This window comes from Sinocyclocheilus anshuiensis, unplaced genomic scaffold, assembly GCF_001515605.1.
Source record: "Sinocyclocheilus anshuiensis isolate Anshui unplaced genomic scaffold, SAMN03320099.WGS_v1.1 scaffold1142, whole genome shotgun sequence".
NCBI lineage: Eukaryota > Metazoa > Chordata > Actinopteri > Cypriniformes > Cyprinidae > Sinocyclocheilus > Sinocyclocheilus anshuiensis.
In genome coordinates this window covers 383,540-393,265 of record NW_015536577.1, presented here as the reverse complement: position 1 = coordinate 393,265, position 9,726 = coordinate 383,540, and positions in this window count along the sequence as shown.

The window sequence follows — 9,726 nt, the reverse complement described above, 5'->3', positions numbered from 1 at the left end:
CTTAACTTAAGTAAATACATCTTCATATTTATGTCTTGAAAGATAATTATACTGAGTAAGACAGTTTGGTAAAACTTTACGATAAGGTGTCAGTGTGGGGCGGGGCGGGGCGGGGTTAGGTGAAACAGTAGGTAGTGAGGACTTTTGAAAATCTGCTTAAGACCCCCAAAATGCTAGGGCCAGCCCTTATTTTCATGTGAACAGCCCATCTTTTATCTAAGTGTATGTCTACTGTTTAAGGATTTATAGAGTTTTTAGCATATACCCCCATTACAATTACACAACATTTGAATGATTTCTGCCTTAATGTACTTCTAATTGTAATGTATCTAATTAAATTAAGTTGTTAATTTATTTTGATACAGGTAATGGCTGCAGTTATTTTAAAGTGTTAGGCTAAACATTTTCTGAATAACTGAGCAAAAGCCAAAACAGTGCTGTAATTATTCCTGCCCTGCTAATTAAAAAAAAAACAATTTTAATTTAATAAAACTGCTGAGGACATTTCTTCCTCATTTCTATTTGATTGCAAAATGCATTTAAGCTAATTTATCGGACAATATAAATACTGCAAAACCACACTAGAGTAAATATAAAAAAATTAAAAAAAAGGTCCTATTTTATTTTTTCTTTTCTTTTCTTTTCTTTTCTTTTCTTTTCTTTTCTTTTCTTTTCTTTTCTGATACATTCCTTTATAAATAGCTGGAATGAGAGACTGTTCTCTCTCACATGGCTCTTTCAGCAATTACTGTTTTTAAAAATGGAAATTCCCAGGAAAATAGGTGCTTGAAACTGAAAGCTGAGTTCTGAGAATTCTGAAGAGGGACTATTATAGTTCATTGAGTTCAGTAATGGATCTGGCTTGTTCTGGTTTTGCTCCCCTGGCAGAGCTCAGTGTACAACATAATGCCAGAGCATTTTGTGTGGAGTCAGACCTGTGTCTGTCTGGGGGATGATTTTTCCACCATCCTGAATGGTCTTTAGATAAAAACTTACACAAAAAAAGGTATCAAACTGTAGGATATTCAGTTTCCATTAAATCATGTTCTGTCTGAAACTCTACTGAGAGTCAAACTTTTAGCAGTACACTTTAACATTATTTCAAAGACAATAGAAGTGATTGTGAAATTACCCAAAGAGGTACTTAAGTCCTATTTAAAGGGATAGTTCACCCAAAATGAAAATTCCATCATCATTTACTCACCCTCATGTTGTTTCAAACTTGAGTTTCTTTCTTCTGTTGAACACAAAAGAAGATGTTTTGTAGAATGTGGGTCACCAAAAGGATAATGGTCCTCACTGACTTCCACAGAATGTTTTTCCTTACTATGGAAGTCAATGGGGACCATCAACAGAATTTTTTATTTTTGCCTGAACTTCCCTTTAAGTGGGTCAAAAAGATGCCGTCCAAGTATCAGCTAATTACCTTTAATATAAATTTAAACTATACATTTTCATGTCTGAAAACATTACATTCAGTTGTGTATTTAATTGTATTTATTATGTTACTTCTGTAATAAGTACACGTTTCTTTAAAAAAAAAAAAGTATACTAACGTTTATTTCTTTTTCACAAGGACAGCCTGTCAGATGAAGCTTACCAGACCAAGAAAGGGTTACTTTTTTGAAAATGTTGTTTTCTTTATTACATTTATCTGTTCATTAAGAAGAAACAAGAGAAAAATCACTGCTTTCAAAATTGCATTCACTCAAAGGCCATTTTCAAAGTGCAGTCTGAGTGCTTGTTGAACATATCAGTCAAACTCTCATAACAATGAACATCCTTGTAAATCCATTAGCTGTATGCAGCAAACCATGTTAAGAAATATATTATGTGCTTGCATTTAATGTCCAATGATATGCCTTCTGAACAGTCCAACATGAACTTACATGCTGGTCTAGGCTGGTTTAACCAGGTTGGTTTGGTGCTGGTCTAGCTGGTAGACCAGCGTAGCCAGGGTGTTCATTTTCTGGTGAAACTAGTTGACCTGGGAAGTCATGCTTGTTTATTGTTGAAGTCTTGGTTTAGAAGCCAATATACCAGCATCCAAAGTACAACATACCAGGGTCAGAAATTACCTTTTCCATTAAGGAGCAATATTTGCCCCCTGGAACTGATTTCCAGAGGCATTTATTTTATCTTTGTAAGGTTCATTTTTATAATTACCTTATTTGAATCATTTTTTTATGTCAAATACTTAAATTTGACTAATTTCTTTAATTAGTCACAATACTATAGACTGCTACCTATCAAGTCTTTTTTCAACATCAACAAAAGCCATCTTTACACTGCAAAGGTGGAACAGAAGCAGCATCTGAGATTCATTTATGTCTTTTTACACAGGCTGTTTAATGCTGCTCATGTTCACATATTTACACAAAAATTACATAATAATCCTATAAATTAAAATACATTAACTCATTCAAGGATGAAGCTGCAATATCATGACAAAAACATTATTGTTGATTATTGCTCTTGATATTGTAATAATGATTATTAGTGTTGATTATTAGTGGGGAAAAAGCATGTCACATTCTGTAGTATCTGGCATAGTAGACATAGATATATATAAGTAGATGCCTTATTAGTGACTGTTTCTATGGGCCGCGATACGTTCCAAAATGGCGGATGCGTCAACGTATCTGGAGCGGTCGATTAGGGCATCTATACATATCTATTGGCGCTTTTCCACTGCATGGTACGGCACGGTCCGGCTCGGTACGGTTCACTTTTGGGGGGGCTCTGGCATAGTAGACATAGATATATATAAGTAGATGCCTCATTAGTGACTGTTTCTATGGGCCGCGATACGTTCCAAAATGGCGGATGCGTCAACGTATCTGGAGCGGTCGATTAGGGCATCTATACATATCTATTGGCGCTTTTCCACTGCATGGTACGGCACGGTCCGGCTCGGTACGGTTCACTTTTGGGGGGTTTTCCACTGGGTACAGTACCTGGTACCTGGTACTTTTTTTAGTACCAACTCGGTTGGGGTTCCAAGTGAACCGTACCGTTACCAAAACGTTGCAACCCGAGCCGAACCGAGCCGTGCCGTACCGTACTGAGCCATACCGAGCCGAGTCGTACCACGCAGTGGAAAAGTAGCCATATGATAGTAGACGCATGTGCGGAAGCGATCTGTCGCGCGTATACGTCACTCATTGTTTACACAGTGCAGAGAGATTGTGGACGAGTTCACTGGCACTGCGATAATCTAAAGATATTTAGAAGTACAGGTCATCACAATAGAAGACGATTTTGATATATCATCAGACAACGTGGAATTGTTTGCCCAACCGTATTTATTTGACGTCACGCGCCGGATATTGTGAACGCGCTCAAGACAGTTGGATATTGCGGTGGATCAGAGGTAAAAAATGATATAAATACTGTTCAGTTTTTTGCACAGACCGATCGTTTCGTGTCTTAAGACTTCAATGTATCGTCACGAGCCGCATGGTTTAATTTGGTTTTGTCTGTGTATGTTTTTTTTTACTCTCAAAGCCGTGGAGCCCATTGACTGCCATTATATGACTGACACTACTGCAATGGTTTGAGTTAAAAATCTTCGTTTGTGTTCTACTGAAGAAACAAAGTCAGCTACATCTTGGATGCCCTGGGGGTAAGCAGATAAACATCACATTTTAATTTTTGGGTGAACTATCCCTTTAATTGTGAATAAGTGCAAGTTGCAGATCCAAAACCAATATATATAAAAACCTACTATTTCTTTCAAACCTGTCTTCGTTTTAAATGAAAAGTTTAACCAACACACCTTGGACCCAGATGGTTACGTTAGTTAATTGTGCTTTAGTGCACTGGATGTGTGTTGTTGTGTGGTTTGAGACAGGGCCGTACAAAGAAAGTATTATTATCAAGCATTTCAATAAGAAGTGCTTTCATCTGGTGTCTTTGAACAAAGAAAGCATACAGTGTCAATTATAAAAGTGACACCTTAACAGTTTAAAAGCTTTACAACTTGAGGCGCTGTAAACACTTTGTGTGCAAGCAAACAGGATGTCTGCTGAGAAAATGAATAACATAATTTAACGTAATTATCATACACTGGAGGGAAACGACATTACACACTAATGGAACCATTGGGTCTACAGGCTTTAAACAAAAAGCATCAGTTCTCTGCATAATCTCTCTAATATCTACAATCGGATATTGGAAATGACTGTCTGTTTAGCATGCCCAAATAAATTCATGAGGGTTTTACAAAAATTTGTCCCAAACTATATTACAATTTGTATTCTATTGGGTTTGGAAGTAGGAAATGCGTGTCGCTGCAAACATCTGTTTTCATAAAACAGGCTGACTTCCTTTGTACAAACATGAAAGCCATACGGCTGCAGATTCCAATGTGAATAAATGACAAATGACATAAAGCGGATCTATGCAATCAGAGATTTATTATCTGCTGTGTAGTCGTGTACTAGAGAGTTGCAATGAGTCTCCCCAATGAATGTGTAATGCGTCAAGTCATTCTCCAGGTACGTGCACCTAATGCATCTAACCAATACACGTCATAGTGATTTACACTCCACAAATCAAATGAAGACATGGCTGCATGAGCACTCGCCATGTGTTATGGGTTCTGTGAAGTGCATGAGAGAATTAAATTACGCTGAAGCTCACAAAATTATAAAAGCAGCAGGCTGCTCCCATGAGTAAATCGTAGTGTTAGACTTAAAAGGGGTCATGAACTGAGAAATCAAAATTCCCTTGATCTTTTGACATGTAAGAGGTCACTGTACTATAAAAAACATCCTGTAAGTTTCAGAACTCAAAACTTTCCTGTTAGTCTAAAAACAGCTTATATTGTAGCTAGTCTGCCAAAACGACAGCTTGTGGAATGTGCCACTTTATGATGTAACAGTGTGGCTAAACCCCGCCTCCGCAGAGCAAGATCATGCCTGCTTCTACATCACTGCCTGTTTAGCCCCGCCCACCGATTCACGCACATAGTGTAAATAACAAGAGAGGCAAACGCAACTCTACGCAGAAATCAAACTGCAGTGCTAAGTTGTGGAAAGATACAAGATCCAGACTGCATCAGTAGGAACTTGGTCCTTTGTTCACTTCATTTCACAGCGGATTTGTTTACAAACAAGGCACAATTCAACGCAGGATTTTCTGAAAGACTGAAATTAAAAGACGATTCTGTGTGACTATATTGGATCCGACAGTAATGTCCCAAAACACAAGTGTGAGTAACTGTTTTTATTAAGTGGTCACTATTGCTTTGTCTGTTAAACAGATCATTTGATATGTACTGTGTATTTATGCGTTTTTAATCTAAATCGCAGCAGCGTCCATCTTTGAAGGATGTAGGCTGTCAAACATACACAGCTGTTAGCCAATCATAGCAGTGGGCGTTTACTTCTGAGTCTACAATCCTCCACGCCTATTCAAACAGAGCGCTCCGATGAGGGGGTAAAAACAGGACAGAAAATAGCCTATTACTTCTAAATGATGATGTTTTTTATGTAAAAATCTTCATAACATTATAAGTGGACCTCAGAGAACAGTACAAAATAATAAAAAAGGCAGTTCATGACCCCTTTAACACATAAGACTAACCTGTATGGCGAGAGTATCTAAAGAAATGCAGGCAGTGCATTATTTGTCAGTGAGTAGTGCACTTTTTAAGCACAAATCTGGCGCTCTTTTTATGTGAAGACTAGATAGACCAGAAGACCTGCAAACAATATAGCACCTCGAAAACGGAGAGCCCAACAGGCTGTTTTCTGGTTTTCAACTTTCAACTTTACCCGCCGGGAATTTAAATCCTGGCGGTTTTTACAACCATAGGCTGCGCAGAATTGTGACATCTTCGAATACTCATTGATTATTATGGTGATTGACGTCAAGGTGACCGTTGCAAGATGGCGGACACGTCTACGTGCTTGGAGCGGTCGAATTCCGAATCTACCTATACATATCTATGATAAAACCAATGTTGACGTCACTGTATATATTCTGTTTGCACCTATATCTTTATTTGTGCATCTTTGAAGTACATGATTGTTAGTTAATAAGCGGGGATGTTGTGTTTATCTAGGACGCGCTTCAATTACATATTTGTAATGTGCGTCTTTGTTAAAAAAATTAAACTTTTATTGTTAATCATTAAATGTATATTGATAAGAGATGTGATTTATATATGTAAAAATGTATATAATTTAAGTCAGTGGTGTTATACAGTGTTGTAATCTTTTGTGTTAAACACACACACACACACACACACACACTCTTCTCAAACAGCATCCCAAACTTGTAACGCACATCAGTCACAGCATATCCTACATGACTAATAAAAATCAGAAACAAATTATATATAATTTTATTTCAAACGAATGAGGAAAATAAAGTGAGTTGAATCCAAGCAGCTCTAAAAGATTTTAGAATAGTTCTCTGCATCCTTTTGAAGGCACTCCCCCTGTGTTTGCGGTGTTGCTTTGACCATTTAAACATGTTAATTACACAAACAAAATGTTTAGTGTGCTGTCTCTGGAAAAAAAATCAACAGTGATAGATTAGCCTACATTTATTTATTTTTTATTGTAGACTTTATTACTAAGCGCAGCAAAATTTGCTGAAATATCCACAGTAGCTGTTGATCAGATGCACGTCAAAGTTGCATTCGTTACTATAGAAACAGTACGTTGCATTGTGTTTTAAAAATCAAACATTCATTGTAAAGAAAACAACATTTGTTATGTCGAGATCACAAGTGAATTAAGTTGTGATCACGAGAAAACTTTTATTAAGTCGTGATCACGAGAAAACAAGAAAAATAATAATAATGCATGGCCTCTTAGGACTTCCATTAAAATCATATTGTAGTAGAAAATAATTATTTTAAAGTTTAACTAACTTTGAATACCAAAGAAATCATACTTAGATTTGCCCCATATTTTGTGCACATCACTGTTATCACATGAAGCCCATTACAAACAATCTAGCATTCCTTAAAATTGTGACACCCTAAAAGTGACCTTATTTGGACCCTTTCTATAGCATGCTAATCTCATTTCATTTGCTCAATTTTTACATAAATTGTGTTGTTCAACTCAAAACAAATAATAATAATTAAACAAATGGGTTTATTAAAAAATATCAAAAACCAACATGTGGTCAAAAATGTAAAAGCTACCATGTGACATCTTTATTTCAGCAAAATTTGCAACCCTGTTACTTGCAGCCCTGTTGCATATTTTATTATTTGAATTTAATTTAATTTAAATCTTTATTTAATATTTATTGATAGAAAATTACACAAATCAGTATTTAAACTGTATTATTTGGACCCTTTATTGCATGCTAATCTCATTTCAATTTTTACAAAAATTGTGTAAAATGTGTTGACTTGCATTTGTCAAGCTCAACTATTCAAACCTGTTACCTAAAAAAATATTATTAATAATAATTGAACTAGTATGTTTATTAAAATGATCAAAAACCAACATCTGGTCCAAAAAACAAAAACAAAAACAAAAAACTTTATTTCAGCAGAAATTTGCAAAAATTGCCAACTTCATACCGTGCTCATACTGTAAAAAGAAAAAACATTTAAAGAAGGTTAAACATGCTTTCCTCATCATCTGTTGTAGAAAAAAAACACACTTAATGTTTAAAAAGTGTTTAGTCCTTAATAATTTGTGCACTATTCATAGAAAGTGCCTTCAGTACCTCTGCTTATTGATAGTCCATTTCGCCTTGTAGCTGAAATTAACTCAAAACTGAATCAAAATTGAAAATCTCTTGAGAAGGACAATACTTTAAAGTACATGAAAAGCGTTCCCAGTTCCTGTCCAATCCATCAGCGTCATTCATACTTCTGCATCCCTCCCCAAAGCAGAATCCAAAGTAAATAGTGATTTACAACCATGATTCATCGATGCAGCTTCATTAATGAACAAACAAGGAGATCTGGTCTGGTCAAGGGCATGATCAACAGCACACATCTGCCATTATATTAATACACTCATTGCTGCAAGAGTAATCAGACAAAGATAAATCTTTTGGCAGTGGTTTAATATCCCTAACAAACACTCTGCATCTTTATAAACAATAAAGCTTGTACATTTAAAAATATAACTAAAATATTAATGCAACGGGTATGAAGATGCAGTCTATTTAACTGCAGACACTTAAATACACCAAATTTCCTCATTCATCATCTCAGTCAGTACTTGTAATTAGAGTAAAATATAATAGTGGCACTGAGCATTATGGGTAAACTGTTAAAAACTCCCACTGTCATTTTATCATTCTGCCCACTAATGTTTATAGTTTTAATAGCTTTTTGAGTGCATTGTTTAATGCTGGATTCCTGCAGAGCCAACTTTATGTCTTAAACTATATTTGTCAAAATCAGCTGAGAGCACATCTAGTTCCTTTTGGCTATAGATACAATGCTGCATACACTATAACAGACAAGATGGATTACAGGAATTAAAATGTTGTGGATAAATAGTTAATTTTGACATTTAGAACATTTTATACCATAAACGAATGACCTGAGCTGTTTAGAGGCACATTATCATCATGTGTCTAACATCATCGTATTTGCATGGTCATTTTGCACTTGAAATGCTGATAATATCTGATTAATGAAATCTGAATGCTTTAGAATGAGCCAACCGGTTAATGCCACAAAACATCATACAATTCATACAATCTCTTATTAATATATTTTATTTATTTTTATTTATTTATTTTTAGGTTTGACTAACCAGATGTAAACTGATATTCAGGAAACTCTATAAATTGTATAATGAAATGGCAAGTAATACACTGAAAGAAAAATAAATAAATGATTTTCTTTTTATTTTATTTATTTATTTAGTCATTTAGCAGACGCTTTTATCCAAAGCGACTTACAAATGAGGGAAACAGAAGCAATCAATTGTAGTATTAAAACAACTAAAAACAGATCCAAAACTAAAAGCTAAAACTTTATAAATACTACTTATTGTAACGAATTAGTCCACTGCAGGCGAGCGTAGTGAGAACCCAAGTGCAGTTTTATTCAAACAAGGTGAAATCCAAAATCTAAACATAATCCAAACAAGATACACAGACTTGACTTGATTTGACTAGGCATGAAACAGACTCAACGTGGCATGAACAGACTAGACTCAACTAAAAGCAGGTTACAACATCAAAGCTAGACCAAGTACAAAGGCAAAATGAGGGCTATTTATATCAAGCGATGAGGGTCACATGACAAAGACAAACCAATGGGGAACAAGGCACATGACTAAAGCAACCAATGAGAACATAACACAGACAAGGGAATCACATGACTAGACAATAACCAATGAGAGCATGACACATACACAAGGCAGAGAGACATGAGGCAAGGGAAGCATGACACTAACAGCAGGAACCAAACTATAAAATAAAAGACACGAAAACAAGAACATGAAACAAAACCCAAACACCACATTACACTTATACACATTTTAAAAATAAAGAAATTAAATAAAAATGACAAATGCATACAAGAACATTTCAAAACAACATTTAAATGAAAAACAAAAAATAAAGCTAAAAACAATTCAAAATATTAAAGAACAAAAGGTATAAGAGTATAATAATGATTCTAACATAACACTAAGCCAAACATAAAACAACAACTACATATATGAGTATGTACAACCATACACACACACACACACACATATATATATATATATATATATATATATA